The sequence below is a fragment of the Coenobita brevimanus genome, chromosome 43, assembly GCF_032717465.1.
Source record: "Coenobita brevimanus isolate Jiangsu-jjx chromosome 43, ASM3271746v2, whole genome shotgun sequence".
Taxonomy (NCBI): Eukaryota; Metazoa; Arthropoda; class Malacostraca; order Decapoda; family Coenobitidae; genus Coenobita; species Coenobita brevimanus.
In genome coordinates, this window is record NC_136996.1 from 4,425,736 (window position 1) to 4,446,858 (window position 21,123).

The 21,123-nt window shown below is 42.6% G+C and overlaps 1 non-coding gene across 1 annotated transcript; it reads left to right on the forward strand.

Annotated features, from left to right (window-relative positions):
• The first annotated feature begins 2,182 nt into the window (after positions 1-2,182).
• LOC145397927 (5S ribosomal RNA) lies at positions 2,183-2,301 on the forward strand. The gene has a single exon (XR_013897062.1). It is a non-coding gene; the product is annotated as a 5S ribosomal RNA (ribosomal RNA).
• The last annotated feature ends 18,822 nt before the right edge of the window (positions 2,302-21,123 follow it).

Here is a 21,123-nt window from a genome sequence, read left to right on the forward strand (position 1 = left end):
TCAGATTGAAGTACGTCGCCTTGTCACTTACGAATCTCTATAAGGAGGCTTCGAGGTTTCCCTGTACAGGTGTTTAATTGACCTTGTGACAAAATGTGCTGGGAGAAGCATGGTGAGAGGAAATCGAGGCATGGCGTGAAAAGAGAGAGTGGAGTAGTAGGGAAAAGAGAGGGAAGGTGTGCGAGAGGGAAGGTTAAGACGGGGAAAAAGGGAAGGGAGTGGGTAGTGGGAGGGGAAACATGAGTGGCAAAAAAGGGAGGTAATGTAGAATGAGAGTAGCGGGAGGGAAAGCGAAGAGAGGTTGTGAGGAGTGGGAATGAGAAGCAGGATGGGTATTGTGAAAGGAAGAAGAGGGAATGTGGGAAGAGGGAAGAAGGAGGACAAAAGAGGGACTTGGGAGGGAGGAGAGGGAGGAAGAGGAAAAAGGGAGGAGGGAGTGGAAAAGAGAGAGCTGTGAGTGGGGAGTGAGAGAGGTGAACAAGTCCAACATAACATTGCTCCAGGGAAACGAAGGAAAATTATTTGCTCTAGGGTAAAGGTTGGCAATCTCATTCACGTGTGTGTGTGTGTGTGTGTGTGTGTGTGTGTGTGTGTGTGTGTGTGTGTGTGTGTGTGTGTGTGTGTGTGTGTGCGCATATTTGTACATGCGCCCCTCATTCACTTAACAGACCCACAAAGGCACGCATTAATCCAGTAAGTGGTTTGTGCAAGAGATACCTGACTGCATATTGTTTTCGCATCCCGTATACATTGCTACATTTCCTGACCTTGTATCCATGCACACCACGAGTGCAAGGAGGGAAATTTTGTACAGCTGAATTAAAAAGTTATAATAGAGACTTAAGCTAAATTTACAAACTTTGCAGTTACAGAATCAATGCTAAGTTTATTTAATACGGCGATGTCTTTTAGTGGTTATTTCATATTAACTCAAGACAATTCAGAGTTAGATGAGAATGACCTCTCGCATGGAAGGGGTTAATGAAGGCCATGTACATTCCCTCCAGTCGAAAAAGTCTATATTTAGATAGTAAAAAATCATCTGGGAAAAGCAGTAAGAAGGAAAATACAGAAAATACACCAAAAATAGCTTGACAATTCTTAACACTTTGACTGCCAGAATTTCTCTCACCTGAGCGAAATTGATTAGTGGTCGCCTAAATATAAATTCCAGGTGTATCAACAGCAGAGAAAGGTATACTCTATTTTTTTAACCCTTTGAATGCCAGGAAATCTCTCAGGAAAACATAGACGTCTGATATTACCATGAATACAATAGCCTACACAGTTTTTACCAAGCGCTGTGAAAGGATGAAGAGATTGCCTTGGGATTTTCAACTGGATACACTTTGGCCTGTAATCTCGTCGGTTAAGAAAGCTCCCTAACATCATTTCCTAAGCGATTTATTATGCTTATTACACCTCACTGTCTTCTGTGTTATATAAATCCTTCTACTGTGACCATACTCTGCCAACGTAGTGTACAAAAGGATGTTAGCTAGTCACATTCAAAAGTTAAACGCTAAGGAAGAGGTGCTAATAATACGTGCCTATGACTCAAGATATATTCACAACTACTATCATATCCCTCACAATGTACCACCTATTCTACCACGGATTTTCTACCAGCTAAATGTACAGTTGGCGTCAGTAATTGCTCTGCAAGTGTGGGGTTTGGAATGATGGAGTGAGACTGTGACCTGTTTGATTAGTGTTGATTGGTAAGCTGGATCTAGTTAGGTTTCGTCATTTTTTATTCTCTCTCTCTCTCTCTCTCTCTCTCTCGATCACGAAGTCAATAATCATCCGTCCTTCAACTAACCAACACAACGTGGTGGGTGACACTTGACCTTTTCTTGACAGCCTTTCCTTCCGGCCATAAAAAAAAAAAAAAAAAAAAGCTGATAATTATAAGATAAATATAATGATCCGATAATGAGACCTTCCACACCTGTAGAAAAACAATATATGGCATTTTCGGGTCAGGCAAAATTTTCAAAGCTAATTTAGACACACCTGGTATAATTAACCCCTTCAGGACGATGACTATTTATATAATGATCTTACGAACAGACGATTTTTTTTTTTTAAATGACTCACGCCCGTATTCTCGTCGGGTAAGGAGGCTCCCTAGCACCTCTTCCTTAGCGATTTATTTTTGGATATGGCTGGTAAATATCCTCTTGACGGCCATGCCACGTTGAGTACACCGCTTCCCGTCCGATAAGCGAAGTTAAGCAACGTTGGGTCTGGTTAGTACTTGGATGGGTGACCGCCTGGGAACACCAGATGCTGTTGGCATAACTCCCTACGTGTCAAGTGGGGTTGGTGGAGGATTAGTGCCCCTCCCTGTAAAACAATTAACTCTAAGCCCTTGACCACCCCGTTTGGGATACATGGTGTCTGGCGATGGATGGATGGATGTTATTTATGCTGAGAATGGCGATGTCTGAAGCATTTATAAAACGCTGAATAGGAGAGAGAATGGAGATGTCTCAGGCACTTATAAAACATAGAATAGGACAATAAGGTTCAATAAACCAAATAAATCGCTTCGGATAAGATGTTAGGGAGCTTACTCAACTGATGAGAATACGGGCCTCACTCTCAGATGCATATGATCAGCTGGCGTACGCGACCGTGAGAGGGTTAAGAGAGATCCCCGGCACTGTATTGGTTATAAAAAATCTCAATTATCGCTTCCAGTGCAATGATCTCTCACTTATTTACTTCCCGCTGCCGCCAGACGATTTTGTTGAGCTTTGGCCACAGCTCTCGCAGTGGAGGGGTTAAGTACAAGAATCAGGTGACGCAGTTTACTGATTTATTCTCGCTACCTCCAGACGATTTTATTCATCATAGGGGAGACATTTTGTACTGAAGAGTCTGTGAAAGCTGTATCGAAACGTGTCTCCTAAATGGTGTAAAATCGTCCGGGGAGAGGAAGAATGATGTGAAGGACCAGAATGGAACACCGTTACCTGCATGCTCATCCCACAAACAGCTACCCACCCAACCCATCAATCAAGCAAGAAATACTATGCTGCGGACCCCACGTACACTCAGAGCCAAAAGTTTGTCTACTGTTCCACTGCTCTACTTCACACTTGGGATATGTCCGTCAAATTCCTCCCTAACGCATCATACCAAAGAGCTTCATCTATGGTCAGAGAAGTACAACAGGTCTTTCTCAGCTTAGGAATACTGGCTTGCTGAGAAAAGTGAGTAACAGAAGTGGTGAAATATCAGGCGAATTTTTTTCCCCGACTGTACCAGGTCAAATGGTGCTCAGGGGACAGTGTTGCCTTCATGTGGTTGACAGCGATTTAACTGGGCGGTGGAGCCACCCAGTTATACAAACATCCCTCAACTCTTTCCCTATCCCGAGAAAAGAGGATAGGAATGCATGGAGTGGGGCAGCTTTAGCTAACAGTCAACTGGGTTTATATTCAGATGGGCTTCGGGCTGCGGCTATTGCTACTACCAGATCAATTGAGATGGGGGTGAGTGATAAACCTACGATTAACCATCTGTCGTAACGATAACTCCGATTTATTTTTCATTATTTTTTTGCAGGGAGAACTAGGGACATGGAGATATCATGTACTCTTCTGTCCTTGTCCTTCCTACGAAATAAATCTTGGTTGCGACAGGGAATTGATCGTTTGTTTGTCTGTGAATCTGGGTCCTGTGAAGGGGTAGCGAGGCGATGAGAGTAGAAAGTCGGAATTTATAGCAGTATCTCAATCTACCTTTAGGCGGAAATAAAGGTCAAAATGATGGTGATGGTGATGGTGATGGTGGTGGTGGTGGTGGTGATGTCGATGATGGTGATGGTGGTGGTGACGGTCGTGGCGATGGTGATGGTGAAAGTGATGATGATGATGGTGATGATGAATAGACCAGAATTATATGGGAATTTTTTCGGTTGTTGTGGTTCATTTCCACTGTTAACTTTATTCAGAAACGGATCAATGCTAATGGTGAAGACACACGCAGTATTACGAGCCTGATATTGCAAGTTCATGGGCAGGAAAGCAAGACAAGTGACAGGACTTTCTAAGCTGACTATTACTTCACTTCTCATTTGTGTCATAGTTTTCGCTCCTTTCATTTAGGAAGTTCGTCTCTATTGTCCATTTTTTCCTCTCTTTTAGGTATCAGTTTACTTCCCCTTCTTTTATAAATTTCTTCACTCATACGCTCTTTTCTAACCTGGAATTCGCTTATCATTCCTTTCATTTTTCTCCAATATACTTTTTTTTTTCACATTCGTCTCATTTTTCGTGAGGATTTTTTTTTTCTTCTTCTGCGAGTGCGTTTTGTTTTCACCATGTGGGTCGCTCCTCTCTTTTGTGCCCTTTGTTTTCTTTCCGCGTACGGTTTCGGCTTTCTGTTCGGTCTCGTCTCTCGTGCAGGTGTCTTGTCTCTTGGAAACGGAGTCTTGTGTCCTAGCGATTTGTGTCACGTATAACACTTCAGTATTCCTTTATATCTCAGTAATATTTGGTCATGGCATATGCTCTGTTCACTGAATCTGGGCGTAAATATGCCATCTGTTATTCTTGACCTGAGTTGTGGCAAGAGATTAACACTAGAATATGGTGCTAGTCATGAAGGGGTGCTATGGAATGGATGTAGGGGCATATTACTGTCTTGTTCTGCCACTAAGCTGAGGGAAATAAGCTGCCGCTAGATTATGGCAGATGAAAATATAGTTAGTGGGATTAATATACAAGAGATAATTAACGTACCGTATGCAGAGGGAAGCTGGTACGGGAACGGTGCTACAGTGTTTCCTTAAGCCATCATTGGTCCCGTTTTACGCCTGGGTTTCATTTCTGTCTTGCGGGTCTTGCGTGGGTCTTTTCTCCCAGGGCTCTTTAGGTTATCAGATAATGGCGAGATCTGGCGAGTCTGGATGTGGACGCCGCGGGAATAAAGGGGTTTTGTACGGCTGTCTGGGTGGTGACGATGCTCTTGTGTGCCTCAAGTAGGTCGCCGCCAGCCCGCCTCCAGGTTTTTGTGTTCGGACGCGCATCCTGACGTAAACGAGCGGCGAGGTCCGATACAGAGCGATAATATCATCCTTGTCAGTAACCTTTTGGTGCAGGTGACCCCTAAAGAGGTAAGGTTTGTTGCCTGGGTTGGAGAGCCGCGAGAACATCTTACGAGACGTCAATCTATTCAGCCTCACGTCACTCTGAGAAAACACTGTCTCAATGTGAAGCATCTCATAAAAGAATGAAGAGTAATACCACTTTAGTGCACGCTAATTCTTAAGAATAAAGAGTCTGATGCCAAATCTTAATACTGACTATGACTCACTGTGTTATGGGCATTTTGACTATTATAACTATGCATGAGATAAGGAAGATCTTAATAATGGGCACCTATTTCATGCATTTTAGCAAGCGTGTTATCGTTTATACGTGCGCACCACTTTGTCACATAATATCTTAGACTGGAAATATAAACCTAATAGTATCTTGCTCATTATTTTCTACCTGAAAAAGAAATACCAAGATGGATGACTAAGTATGATGTTTTGAGTTTGTATTTGAATCTGTTAAGTTTTCATATATCATTATTCTGTGTTTCTCTCCTCATACTGCATTCTACACATATCTTCATCTTTGAATTCCTTACGGAGAAGATAACCTACAGCTTTGTTAAGAGGGCGTCATGGCTTTGTTAGGTTAAGTATCGGTATCTTGGAAGCCAGGTCACTCTCATGGTTAAGTTAGGTCTGTCTGGCAGGCATTGTTAGAAATCATAGAGAGAGAGAGAGAGAGAGAGAGAGAGAGAGAGAGAGAGAGAGAGAGAGAGAGAGAGAGAGAGAGAGAGAGAGAGAGAGAGAGTCGAAACAGCATCAAGAGCAAACTTGCATATACTCGCATGACATTAGCATAAAGACATTTGCAACTTAACCATAACTACGGTCATACAAACATTTACGAAAATAGCTTTGTCTGTGGGTTAAAAACGTCAGGCGGAAGTCAAAATACTGAACTGAATTGATTATCGAACATAGAAAGCTGTCTAAAGGTGACCCCAGATAGCCTAAATCCAGAGTAATGTTTGGCAGAAAAGTAGAAAATATCGTCTAATATTTCCAAAGAGAATGACGATTTTAAAAGTTTGTTCTAGTTTTTGCCTCACGATTTTATGCAGTCGATTGGAACCCCCGACAAACAAAGGCTTAGCTAAATAAAGAAAGTAAAGAAATGAAAAATAAATATAAACTAATTCGGCACAACTCCTGTTCTTAGTCCCTTTTCTACAAATGGTCTCCTTTGAGTGAATAAACCGCATTAAGGGAACAACAAATCACTGAAAACGATGCTGACATACTTAATGGTTTTCTTGAGAATTTCTGACCCATGCCATATGAGAGGGCAATTCCAGGCTGAAGAAAGTAGCCTGGAAGAAGCAAAAAATAAACCAGAAATGGCGGCATTGTTCTGGATGAATTACAAGCTTATATTTTTCCAGATTTGTGTGGTCATTATAAACGATGTGGAGAGCGTACAAAGGAGCCGATGTCACACGTAATGGATGCCAACCAGAGAGATATTGGCATTCACACGGTTCTTCCTGGCATAAAGATTTTCTCAGAGGCTTCACTACTCTGCTACAAACTTTTATAAAACATCTCTGAGTTTGTGTTGCAGAAAAAAACTGAGAATTTGTTGATGTGCCGTGGTAACCTGATACAGCTACATGACTGGATTACCAATAGCCTCATTACTGTGGTGTGTGTGTGTGTGTGTGTGTGTGTGTGTGTGTGTGTGTGTGTGTGTGTGTGTGTGTGTGTGTGTGTGTGTGTGTGTGTGTGTGTGTGTGTGTGTGTGTGTGTGTGTGTGTGTGTGTGTGTGTGTGTGTGTGTGTGTGTGTGTGTGTGTGTGTGTGTGTGTGTGTGTGTGTGTGTGTGTGTGTGTGTGTGTGTGTGTGATGTGGTGTGGGGTGGTGTCGTGTGAAGTGTGCTGTGCTGTGGTGTGGTGAGATGATGGTGTGCTGTGGTGTGGTGATATGATGTGGTGTGCCGTAGTGTTGTGATGTGGTGTGACGTGGAACTGTGGGTATGGTGCGTGGTGTGGCGCAGTGTGATGTGATGGTGTGGTCCGGTGTGATGTGGTGTACCCCAGTAGCCAGTGCTCCGTGGTAACTGTACCTGGCATTATCCCCAGCTCATCTGGCCGTGAGAGCGAGCCAACCAGGGGGCGGCCTACCTCCTCGCTCTCACAATGGGACACTTTTCTTTTCCTTTTCTTTTTTCTTTCCTTTTTTTTTTTTTAAGAGGCGAACCGGCCACAGGGTTTCCAGATTATCGCTAGCATTTCTTTACGTTTCATTGGCATTCTTCAGGATATCAGTGAAGGGACGCGATCAGTAATCCAACTTTATGTTAAACAGATTTGTGGAGAATGTCTGATCTCAACATGTAAAAAATATACCCCACTAAATGTACTGAAAAATAAATCGCAAGGCTTTCCACAAATGAAGGATGGTGAGCGTACATGAGCGTACAGAGAGCGTCGTCCAGTCACCTTGGCTCTGTAGATTAATCATTGTCACTTATGACACCTTAAGTTTGAATGCCCCCTCCCCCTCCTTCCTTCCCTCTGCCCCCTCCCTCCTTCTCATACTCCCTCTCAGTCCCTCCCCGCCCTCATCCCCTCACCCCTCGCTGTCCCCTCCTTCCTCTTCCCTGCCCTCTCGTACCTAGGGACCGTAGTCTCATGTGTATAGTTTGGTTTCTTATTCCTTTTCCTTCTTGATTCATTTTCCTTATTTCATCTGCATACCACCTTCCATGTATTTCATATCTTTCTAATATCGATTTACTTTGCACTAATGCCACAAAAAATTAGTATTAACGTGCCGTGTGAAGATATAAACTAGTAAGGATGAGAGGCCAGAGCTTCTTTACTCAGCGAAAATACGATCATCCGCTTCACCAGCGCATATCCGAGGCTACCTCCAGGGTGTGACTGGATGAAAAATGACACAAATGCATATAACCTTTCCTTTACCGGACTGCGTTGCTGATGCGTCCGTTTATCATAATTCTGGCTGAGAGTCCCGATCAGCCATAATAAAAGATGGCAAGAATAATATATCATGGAAAATATTAAGAGATTATTTTTGAGGGATCCCATGAATACACTGTATATATATATATATATATATATATATATATATATAGATATATATATATATATATATATATATATATAGATAGATAGATAGATAGATATAGATAGATAGATAGATAGATATAGATAGATAGATAGATAGATATAGATATAGATATACAGATACATAGATAGACAGGAGCCTCTGTGGTACAGTGGTAGAGTGTGCGCTTCGTACACGGGTGAACCAGGGTTCGCGCCCCGTCAGGGTGATAAACTTTGGGAGTGTTCACCCGGCCACGTACTGCATTGGTGGACACAAGGGGTGCTGTGGTTGAACATATTTGCATGATTTTCCCCTACGTTCACTCCCTGCCCATATAAATCTCAGAATATTTTACAGCCCCCCCCCCCCTCCATCTTTAAAAGCACTGCAGCAGACTTAATGGTGTAAGGCAAAAACACCTCCACTGGTAATGCATTCTGGGAGGAAGTGGGCGGGGGGGAGGATGGAGGTGAAGGAGGGGGGGGGGCGGCAGAACGAGCCTGAGTTATCAGATGTATATGATTTCCATTCCAAGAGAATTAGGGGCATTATAAAGACGAGGCGGTGAGAGTGCGAGTCAGAAGCACAGCCCCAGGCCAACGATCAGGCAGGGCAAGAGACTGGGCTGGGCCACTACCTTGGGTCTCGATCGGGGCAAGTGTAGATTGCTTGTTCCATAAATATCGAAGTTATAAAGTAGGCTTAACCTATACATGAAGACAATGAGACTTGGTTTAGTTCTGCGATCATGCACGCGTGTAAATATGCAGTAAAACCTTCAGAAATCAGGTGGATGTCGTCTCAAAGTGACGGGATTAGCTATTGTTATATAGTACTGGGTTTCTACATCAGGATTCGTATTGATAATCATCCATGGGAGTAACCTGTGTGTAAGAATGCTTGTTTATATGTTCACCTTCACTCATACAGCTGACAAACATCTAATAATCGAACTAGAGAATATTTAAATCCAAAAGTAAGGCCAAATTTAATAACACAACAATTCACTGCTATGGAGACGAGTTCACCGCAAAAATTGGTTCAGCTCCTCAATCCAGTGACGTATATTTACTGATACTCTTCCTACCACAATTACATTCAGCGTGAGAAAAGGCCACTTGTTTGTAACGGGTATAAGGTTATATTCAATCTCCCCAGTTAGAAAGTATCTCCTACGCTGAATAAAATCGTCTGACAGCAGCAAAGAGTAAACCCAAAACTACTTCAAGGATAAAAGATTCTTCATGACTACTACCCTCTTGTGTCAAGTATCAGAAAGTCTCCCCAAAGCTGAGAGAATCGCCAGGTAGCAACAACATTAAACTAGAAATACGTCAAGGAGGTTAAGATTCTTCATGACTGCTTCCCTGTTGAGCCACGTGAACATCAATAAACATCTCGGCTCTAAACACACGCTTTGCCGGGGCTCGGGACTGCATTTTGGCGATTGGTGGATAAGTCTGACATATGACCCACTCCTAGTCACTTTTTCAGCAGCTAACCAACACCTTCTTTAATTAGTCTACAAACAGCCACGCCCCACGGCCAGGGCAAGAAGTCACCGCCTGAGGGAGAAGCTGACGAGGACGGCAACCCGGGCCCGTGTGGGATTTCTGGAGGGCAATTGTTACGCCTGTCCGGGATCTTTAACACTATTCATCTTGAGCTTAGACGGACGCCGCTATAAATCTCTCTAGATTATGATAAACCTTGGCTCCGGTGATGGGGTTTGTGCGTTGTAATTCTCTATAATGTATTTTTCTTACGATCAGCGAATGCGCGGGAATTTCGGGTGCTTGGCCTGGGAGCTGGAGCAAGTCGCCATTAGGTTCCAACAATGCCCCGCGCACAGGAGAAAAAAAAAAAAAAGAAGAGATGTGGGATGCGCAACGAGATAATATTGTCAAAGAATGCTTATTACGCCGAGAGAGAGAGAGAGAGAGAGAGAGAGAGAGAGAGAGAGAGAGAGAGAGAGAGAGAGAGAGAGAGAGAAACACACACATGAACAGATAGAGACAGATATAAAGATTGCCCCCGTCTAAGCAACCAGGTGTGTGGGGTGAGGGTGGTCCTTTACCTGGCCTGCCCTACCTGTGAGCACACCTGGCTGGCTGAGTCGCAGGTGTAAGGAGGGGTCGCATACAGGTCAACAAAAGAAGTACCGGCAGCCTTACCTTCGATGAGACGACCCGAACAATATTTCTCTCTACATTTCACGGGATAAAGACCGAGGAAAGACTGGATAGACACTGGACAGAGATAAAGACTGCATAAAGTTAGGATACAGGCTGATTAAAGACTGCCAAGATTGGACAAACTGTAGGGAAAATAATACTATTGGATTCAGAGTGGATAAAGACTAAGGAAAAACTGATCATAAACTGGAAAGAAAGGCTCGATGAAGAGTTCACTGCACGCTCTATATTATTTTATTCATTTTTCCACAGGCCTAATCCTCATCAGTGCCTTGTCATTCTTCTATCGTATCACAACTTGATTTATTTCTACCGTTGTAACATTCTCGGGCACTATGAATCTTTTCTGTACACTATCAAATCTAATTATGTTTACACCTCCCCGCTTTTGTCATTCCTCTTCTGTACATTTAGAAAATAATCTTTTAATTTGCACCTTATTTCTAGCCCATTTGTCAGTATCTATCCATTTCCATCCCTTTCACTTATGCATCGTACATTTTTGCACTTCTCTTCAGCATAATTTTCACATTCTAGGGACGTTTACATTATTGTTTGTTCCATTTTCTTCATTTTTTCCCTTTTCCTTACTAACCCCTTCACACACCTTCTCTCAGCTTATTTAGTTTTTTCTCTCCTCTCACCTTTTTTTTTGTATCCACCCGTACCATTTCCTTTTCTCTTTCACTGCTTTACCTGCTTCCATATCCCATCATGCTGGTCCTCTCCAATTAGTCGACACCCTTGCAACATCGCACACACCTTCAGCATTCCAACTAAACACTCTTGGTATGCACTCCACAAAATTTCTTAATCCATTTGTTTCCAATTCGTTGACCCCAACTACTCCTTTATTTTTGGCCCTTTTCATCTACCCGTGCTTTATTTCTCAATATTCCACGTTTACTCCTTCACTCTGTGTATCTTTCCTGCAGTTTTTCTCCGATACAGCTCTAATATCAGCGAATCTTGCAATCAGTCACATCGTCAGCCAGTCATCCGCAGTCCCCTCGCAACTCATGGATCAGTGCTGGGGATGGGCACCTTCGCGCTGTGGCACTGACATAGCTGGGTGGATCTGCTGCCTAGTTATGTACAGGTAAACGCCCCTCAGTTCCCTCCCTGATCCACAAAAGGAGGATGGTGGACTGCGGGGGGGGGGGTCAGTTTCAGCCTGCAGTCTCCTGGGTTCACATTCAGCTAAACCTGGGGTTACAATTACCACTGCTACTACTACTGCTTCTTGTTAACAAAAGAATCCGTCTCTCGTCAGGCATGAAATAATCTATCAGGCCTCTTTTAGCACAGCCTCCAGTCTCTTTATACCATGAACCTTACCGTACATTTATACGAGTAGATTTCACTGTGATTTATATATGAACGGCTCACACACACAGCTTCCTTTCCTGTCTATGCACTGTTTTCCCCTGGGACACCAAAATAGATCCACTGCATCATTTACAGGATCTATGCAAAGAAGACATAAAAAAATATATAAACTCTTCAGCATGTGTCCTATCATAACACTCAGGTGGTTCTAAAATAAATCCTTCTCTTCCATATCCCATGCCAGACGTAAATGATCTATATCGTACACCTGGACGATATACAGGATACTGACTTGTAAAACAGCTGTTGTGAAAAGTGCGTCGAAAGAGTGTAGGAAAGAGTTTAGATACTGACGCATTTGTACCTCCTCTACATCGCTAATATCGTAGGCGTAGGCAAATAGAGTCTCGGAGGAGTCCTTACCGTGTGAAGTCAAACGGGGGGACAATAAGACCATTAGAGGAGCCGATCTTTACTCAGTATTCCATCTTCTCTGATCAGTGTCATGCAGCAGAAGATAAAATACTGGATGTCAACTCGCACAATACTCACTCGGAGGGATACCACAACTTACACGAGAAAAAGTGGGGAAGGTAGATAGGTATTCGACATCTTTTACTCCTTGCTCGACACTAACTTTGCTACTAAAGTCTGATTCCCGCCGGTTAGCGGCTTAGGTGTGGCCCACACCTTTGGACAATGGTGCCACGTTTCCCCAACTTGCGATGTGAAACGGCAGCTATTTATGTACAAGGCATCACAAATTCGATAAATTCAGATGAATAAAACTTACACTTGTGTATTTTGATGGATGAATCAACAGTAATCTTATTATGCATAAAATATTTATACAGTCACACAGAAACATGGCATACATATTGTCCAGTGTTGCTAAAAGATATTGTGGTCACTTTTAATGGTTTTTAGCGTAGTTTTAGGGTGGGTAATAATATCACAGTTATGGATATAAGATAATGAGCCTGAAAAAAGAAGAAATATGCCAATATCCAAAGTAAAAGAAATAATTCATGTAATTCTTGTGAGTGGCAATACTTACACACCCATCTGGCCTAAAATAAAGTACCGTAGACCCAACCATAGCTTGTACAGGTGTTGCTTGGGAAAAATGCTCACATTTACTGGCTTTTACCATAATTTTAAGGGCGAGGAATAATCACATTTATAATCATAAGCTAATATGTAGGACAAAATAGTAGGCATATGCCAATACCCAAGTAAAAAAAAAAAATTATTCATTCGCGAGCGGCAACACTTCCACACCCAGTCGGTGGCGTTGACAGATAGCTACCTGGGGTGTCCTCGTGTCACTTCCTTTATGTCCTCTGCACAGACAGCATGGCAGCTCAATCAGCCCATTCCTCGCCTCTACACAGCCAGGCTAAAGAAATTGTCTTCAATGTAAGGCAGTATTTTCAGGAGGAGAAGGAGATGGGAGTAGTTCTTCATGGCCTATCAAAGGTCGTCTCTCGTACAGCTGCAGCAACAAAGATTAGCGAGAGTTCAGTTGAAAAAATCTCTAAAGATGCAAGAGAGAATGAGGAGATGCACTGTCCCAAGTTTAAGTCCCCCAAGAAAAGGAAACCTGTAGCACCAATGACCGATTTCTTTGATAACTTTAATGAAGGCGTGCTACGAAGAACAGTTCTGAGTTTTTATGAGAAGAAGGGAAATCCCAACACTTGAAAAAATTTATGCAGAAATTAAGATCAATCTTTCGTATCCTGGCAGCCGTGAGACATTAAGAAGAGTTCTGAAGAAAATCGGTTTTCGTTATTCAAATGTTGATGGACGGAGATTCCTAATGGAAAGAGATGACATAACTTATGCACGGTGCATTTTCTTGAAAGAAATGAAGGAGCTTAGAAGTTCAGGCCAAACCATTGTCTACTTAGACGAGACATGGATCAATCAAAATTACTCTGTGTCCAAATGCTGGGTAGACAGCAGTGCAAACAAGGCCATGGGAGTGAGGGTGCCCACAGGGAAGGGTTCCCGCTTGATTTTGCTGCACGCAGGAACCAAAGATGGATTTGTTCCTGGAGCAACCCTTGTTTTCCAAGCAAAGAATGTAGGAGACTATCATGAACAGATGAATGCGGACACCTTTGAAAAGTGGTTTAAGAATCAACTGTTACCCAACATTCCATCATCTTCTGTTATAGTGATGGATAATGCATCCTATCACTCCAGAAAAATAAATAAACCACCAACTACTGCAACGAAGAAAGCGGAGATCCGAGAATGGCTGGAGAAGAAGGGTGTTACAGTGCCAGACGGTCTCCTCAAAACGCAACTCCTGCACCTTGTGACTCGCCACATCGCAGCTGCCGATACAAACTACGTAATCGATAAGACGGCCTCAGAACATGGACATAGGGTTGTACGCCTACCCCCTTACCACTGCCAATATAACCCAATCGAGCTAATTTGGGCACAGGTAAAAGGCTACGTGTCAAAGAGAAATACGTTCAGAATTGCATATCTGAAGCCACTCGTCCATGAGTCACTCAATAACGTCACGGCAGACAACTGGAAGAATGCTGTGAGGCACGCAGAAAAACTGCAAGAGGATGATGAAAAGAGAGATGTGGTGATTGACCATTGCATCGATTCTTTCACTATCACTCTCACATCTTCTGATGAGGATACATCATAACTCTTCTATCCTCTTTTTCGCACTTTTCTTCCTCATGTTTCTCTCCCTTCTTTTTCTTCTGTTTTTCTGCCTTCTGTGAGAGATAGAGGAATAGGCCTATTGGGGACACCTCTTAAAAAAAAGCGCGCCAAGACAAATACCTCAAGGGTGGTGTGGAAATGATGTCAAATTTACAATATATACAATATTATGTAAAAGAAAATATCAAAAATGTCTCTTGCAATAAAAGAGAGAGAGAGAGAGAGAGAGAGAGAGAGAGGCATGCATTGAATGCATTGTAGGCATCACTAAATATAACAAAACCAAATTAACAAATGAAAGCACAATTATAAATAACTTATAAAAGAATCAAAAGTACTCAGGGTGGCTCACATTTCCCGCCAGGAGAGAGAGAGAGAGAGAGAGAGAGAGAGAGAGAGAGAGAGAGAGAGAGAGAGAGAGAGAGAGAGAGATAACGGTATAGAAAACGTGGCAACACTGTACACAGACGCGAGCCACACCACAGAACCAAACGTGCGCGAGGAGGACTATAGAGGGTGTATCCTTAAAACATCATAATAAGCTCTTACGTAAAGCTAGCCTCAGTAGTTGTGAATTATTATCAGAAAGCAGTCTTTTTGACCGTAATTTTCACTTCAATATTCACTGTGGCTTAATTGTGAAGTATTTGGAGGCAATTGGAAATAAGGTTTAAATTTGAACTAACGCTCTTATGCTCAACTTAAGGTCGTATTATGTGCCTTCGGAGATTTCGTATCACTTTTTTCATGGCGATTTATTCTGCCAAATAGGTCTCAGTATCCTTCTGTATGTTAGTGATGTAAGATATGGTTATATTAAAGCGATATAAATAGCATGCAGTATAATGTAAATGTGTAGCATGCAAAATAAATCGCAAAGGAGGAGTTGCTACGAAGCTTTTCAGAGAGAGAGAGAGAGAGAGAGAGAGGCGAGGGTAAGACCAGGAGCGTGTGTTAGTGTTTAAGAGGTAGGTGTTACTTTGTTCTCTGCCACCTGCATCACACTCTATCCTCCCTCCCTCCACCCTGGTTACACACACACACACACACACACACACACACACACATACATACATACAGTCTCTCTCTCTCTCTCTCTCTCTTTTCCATAAGCCCTCGATCCTCAGAAAAGCACTAGTCTGTGTGTCAAACAATACATACCACTATCCCAGACTTCCAAGACTCCCAAATTAACCACACACACACACACACACACACACACACACACACACACACACACACACACACATCTAACTCCTACCTTTGTTAAGTACATTACAATAACAGTAACCAAGTGCTCATGCAGCTTATAAACCAGTATGTTCTCAGGACTTCTATATTACTGAAGCAATTTCAGTGGTTTTATAATTTCTGGGCCAACCACCACATCTGGAACTGATGACGGGGACCTTCACGCGGTGGCACCATTATAACCCGACGGATCCACTGTCTGGTTATACAAACAAACCCTCAGCTTCCTCCCTGTCCCTTAAATGGAGGGTGGTGGACCGCAGTAAAGGGGAAACGTCAGCCTGCAGCCCACCTGGTTCACGTTCTTATAAATCTGGGGTCACAACAGCAACAGCAAAAGCAACACCAACAATAGCAAAAAACAGCCACGACATCTTTTAGTAGGGTCTTTTTACCTTAGAACTAGAAATAGGAACCCAGATGTGACAACAGACGGCACAGTGTCATAGTTGGGGAGAATGTTTGCCGAGTGCCTTCCCTGTTGACTTTGCCTGTTGATGCCTGTGATTGTCCCTCTCCCGCCAAATGGTGTCTGGGCATGTTCGGGAAAGTCCTGTCACTCGTTCCTGTACCTGATATTCACTTTTCTTCGTCGAATCCTTCCTCAGTCCCTCTCTTTCCCTCACGCATGTTGGCCAATCTCACAACGTTCTGCTGAATGCCCTCCTAGTCATTTACCCTCCGTCTGTTTTGTTGCTATACTGTTTTTACCTTAACTTGGCCCATATTGTCGTCCTCTGGCGGCTTATTTCATGTAACTCACTGGCAGCAAAAGACAACGTTACGGCTCTACATCATCTCCACAATACTTCCTCGTGACTAGCAGAATATTCTAGCATTAATTTATTGTTACAATTGGGATTTCAAGATGGAGAGACAGCAATTTTTGATCAAGTAGGAGTAGGGTATAGTAATAAGATAACAGTATGTCCACCTTCCATACTCATTCAGCGATCTCTATTACACTTAAGGGATAGTCTAGTACTGTTATCAAAAGTCTTATCAATATCCTGGGTGTGTTTGCGTGTAGTAACTTGCTATCATCTTTTGAGAGCATTTTATCAACATTCTTGAATTTGGTTTGACACTAAAAATGAGAGAGAGAAGGTGCAAGACTACGTAAGGGAAGGCAGTGTGGCGTGGGAGGAGGGATCGTTACTTAGTAGGGACAGAAGCACTTTGAGATCTTTAATGTATATTCGAAGCCAGTACACAGGGAAACAGACAACTAGACAGATATTTACAGCTATTACAAGTACTTCAAGGGTTCAGTTCTAAAAGAGAAAGATGAGGATAGAATCTCTCTCTCTCTCTCTTTTATCCGCATTTCCTGGCCGGGACGATCCACCCTCCCGTAAATTATTAAACAGAATTCCTTCTAAATTTCGGCGTAAAGTTGGCGGGTGCTAGAGGTTGCCAGGGTAAACAAACACGACGTGGGTCAGAGGATTGTTTGTTGGCGTGGAAGTGTTGGTCAAGGAGGAGTGGTAGTTCGTAGCACTTCTTCCTCTGCGACTTATTCTTCACATTACCTCTTAATATCCTCTAGTCTGTTGTTGACGTAAAATGTGTTGATATTAAAGACAGAGTAATAACGGACGGGGGAATATTAAGGTGTACTAGCCATCATAAATCGCTTAAGAAAAGGTGTCAAGAAGCCTCCGGGAACATGCAACACGACTGACGAGGACTGAGCATGAAAGCCGATGCAATGTACAGTCGGCGCCAAAAGCCCCGTCGTCTATACTGTTTTTCTCCCCATGGACTCTGAAAATCCGCGTGGTGAATCTATAACAAGAGACACTGATAACATTGCTCTACAGCTAAATAAATTCATCAGTATCAGTTGCTGCGGATTTGCCATACTGATTTTCAGAGAAGAGAGAGAAGCTGGGAAGGGGACAGGACTCTCGATGGCGACCGTACTCCGACATAAAGAGCCTCCGAATACCCAGACTAAAGACATACCACTGTCGACTCCACTCAGGCAAACACACACACACACACACACACACACACACACACACACACACACACACACACACACACACACACACAGATATCGACCGTTTTGACTACGCGTTAAGATATGTTTTCTCAGCACATTTACAAGCCTCCACTGACAGAAACCCATCCCATGAATTTGTGGGAAAATGTGTATATGCTAAAGTGTCGTATAAAAACCACTTGCACTTTGTTTATGATGGGCTATAAATTGATCCCAGAACAAGACATCAGTGTAGCACGAGGAAGCAGCTGGACTCCTTCCTCTTTGCCTTGAGTCTTTGTATCTTTAAGGCATTTATTTTCAGTGTCTTTCAAGATTTCGTAACCCCTCCTACTTAGCGATTTCTTCTGCACATTCCGGACTCCTTCCTCTCTGCCTTGTGTCTGTATCTCTTTAAGGGCCACATTCTAAGTGGTTTTGGAGATATCGTAATACTTATTTTTTAGCGATTAATTCTGCATAGTGCCCCTTGGTATGTCACTGATGCAAACTATGTAGATACTGAAGTAATATCAGTAACCCATAATAGAAAATTTGGGAGCAATGTACAAAATAAATCGCTAAGGAAAACGAACTATGAAGGAAAATGAACACCCTAAAATAAGACGACTAACCCCTTCACCTCGAGCGGTTTCTTCCAGGGCTGAATAAAATCATCTGACGGTAACGGGAGCAAAATATGAAAGACGACATCGGAATAAAGGGGTTAATGGAGATTGCTTGGAACTCTTCTACTGCAAGGAGACTTTTAAGCTGAATGTAATCGTCTGGCGTTGGCAAGTTTAACCCTTTCATTCCGATGACACTTTTTTTTCTTTTTTTATTCTTGCTGCCTCCCCACAATTACTTTCAGCTTAGAGTAGCTATCTTGTGGTGGAAAGGTTAATGAAGGCAATATCTAACCTATACAATTCATAGTATCTCCTGAGCTATACAAAGTCTTCAGAAGATACCACGAATAAGCTTAAAATAAATAAAATAAATAGATGAATAAATAAACAAATATATACAATAAAAATAAAATGTGATATCGGAATGAGTTACAAGGGAAAATGTCATCGTGCTGACTGTGCTATACATTGCCGTGTACAAGACAGTGAAATTGGCCGATGGTAGTACTAACAAGAAAGCACTCAGGGAGCGCATACCCTTGCCAATGCCACTGCCATTAAAAAGGTGAAAGGTTGGTGTTGTAGGGCGAGTGGGCTGGTGTTGTAGGGCGAATGGGCTGGTGTTGTAGGGTGAGTGGGCTGGTGCTGTAGGGCGAGTGGGCTGGTGTCACCTCTGTTACCAGGTAAAACACGCAGCGGCAACAGAAAGTCCTAAACCCCACTGTCATGTCTGTACACAACGCCGAGGAAATTGGGCATAAAAAAGTGTTTTCTTTACAAGGTTCCGCTAAACACCACCGCTCCTATAATGTCGCAACATCAAGTGTGAAGACTGTGTACACCAGCACCTCACAGCCGCCGCCTCCCTTATTATTTGACTTATGCAAATGATCCGATTACATTACCTCACCACCCGCCACCACCACTACCACCGCTGACAGTCAACCTACGCCACCCTTCATACGCGATCTGACGCAGCACCATAAACGCAAAATATGAAGTGACTGCGTTTTTCTCCAGTTTAGGGAGCTGTGGTACATAATTTACATTGTTTTGCCTCCCCTTACTGCTTTCTATCATCCTTTTACTTCCTCTGATCTGTTACTCATTTTGCCGTTACACAAGAAACAAACTTTATGAGGTTAAGCCAAGATTTCAAAGGCTTGGGTGATGAGTGTTTGCATGGCCCTTTTCATTGGACATGCTACTGATGGTTTTCCCATGCTGGAGGATTTTTTTTATCTTATATATTTCTGGAATCTATCTTATCCCATTCATAGGTGGTAAACGATCGAGGACTATGATAAGAACGAAGTTACAGTGTTAAGTGTCTGTTTTCTTTTTCCCATTATATCATTACTCGTTCTTCATTTATTTCAGCTTTTCTCTTGCCATTATCTGGTCTTTTGTCTTATCCTGCGAATCGCTTTGGCGCGTCACAGTAAACAAAACTGTAGTGCAAAGTAGGGCCAGGATTTCAAAGGCTTGGATGATGTTACTGGCCGTGTGGTAAATTTCACTGGGCATGCTAATCGATGCTCTGCTACTTTTGTAATCTTTCTTTGCTTCTCGATCCTATTTCACCCGATTTCTTAGGTGGGAATTAGGCATGAAATGGTGATGTTCGGGTTTCCGATATTCCAAAGAAATAAGATAATCCTACATTTTCAATGCATAAATCACCTACTATTTGAACTTACGACTTTTCCACTTCCCTACGCCAGAAAGTTGAACCTTCCTCCTTACTCACGTCCCCCTCATCTTTCCACTCACCGCTTATCCAACCCCCTCTCCTCTCCACTCGGTCCCACCCCTCCCAATACACCACAGTCCAGACGGCAATGGATGGGTGTAGCGGTGTGTCGTGAGCAGAGTGGGAGAAAAAAAATTGGTAATGGATTATGACAGGTGTTGAAGCGAGTTATCGGGGGAATTTCAAAGGGCTTGCTCACTGGAAACTGTTTCTCTTTTACTGTTGCCTGTTTACTATATGTTCCCTTCCTTTTTACGAGAATCTATTTGTGAGACCAGCTGCTGTGTGGGGGCCTCTCTATGCGCTCTATACTGTAGCCTCTAAACTGCCATCTCTGTAAAATGTCACTCTTTTGGTGTCTTTTCTGTAAACTGTCGCTTCTGTATTCTATTGTCTCTGATCTGCCGCCTCTATAAGCTGTCCTCCCTATAAACTGTCGCCTGTATACTATCTTTGCTGTATACTGTTGCCTCTGTAAACTGTCACTTCTATATAGTACTTTGCTGAAAACTGTCGTCTCTCCATACTGTACATTTATCCAATTTACGAAAATTTATGTGACAAGCTGTTGGGTATTTTTTGAGGCCTGTCACAACCTCACACTTCCCAAATCTATCAAGCAAGAACATCATGAGTCGTAATCTCGCTTGCATGAGGAAGTTCACGGCATTAAAAAGGAAATTATTATGCATTTCGCGCCTTTTTATTCCCGTGTATGTTATTAACAGAATTTAGTTTAGACATAATTTGCATGAGTAAGTTACAAGAGCATACTAAAGTGTTATAGTTAAAATATATGGCTGAGAAAGAGGCCCTAAAAAATTCCCAAACTCAGCAATAATACTCTAATATAATTATCTTCACCTCTTGTTGTGGAGCGAGTTACAGTAAGTTTGTTTTCACCTGATAAAAATCTCTAACCCGTTTCTATTTAGTTGAAGATCCGGTGTAGTTAGACTTAAAGATAAATTGGACTAGTAACCAAGGAGACTCAATCCCACCAAACAACTAAGGCTCACTGAATTTCATGCTCCCATGACTTACCTAAGCTGAGAGGCTCACTTCCCTCTGATGAAAATAAAGCAGCTATGGTAG